The sequence below is a fragment of the Volvox carteri genome, assembly GCF_000143455.1.
Source record: "Volvox carteri f. nagariensis unplaced genomic scaffold VOLCAscaffold_1573, whole genome shotgun sequence".
NCBI classification, from domain to species: domain Eukaryota; kingdom Viridiplantae; phylum Chlorophyta; class Chlorophyceae; order Chlamydomonadales; family Volvocaceae; genus Volvox; species Volvox carteri.
Window position 1 is genome coordinate 1,169 of NW_003308624.1, and position 335 is coordinate 1,503.

Genomic DNA, 335 nt, shown 5'->3' on the forward strand with positions numbered 1-335 from the left:
TAAAGCACTACAAGGTAACCAGATTTTTATATTATAATCTTTAGTCCTGCTTTTATNTGATTTATATTGTAATTGTCGTTGTGATATAACTACGTTACAAATCACAACATTTGCCGTGCTATAACTCGAGCTTTGCCCTCGTTTTTGTTCACTATAAACCAAACTGTGTTGTTTATAGCTCACGAATTTGTTAAGGAAATAGGTAAAATTTTGTTTTAGCCATTTATTTTTTAAATTAAAGTTACACGACTTATTAAAAAGATTTTCTTTATTTAATTCAGCTATTGTTTGAACTTTAAATTTATTTTTAATATAAGCTTGTAATAATTTGTTTA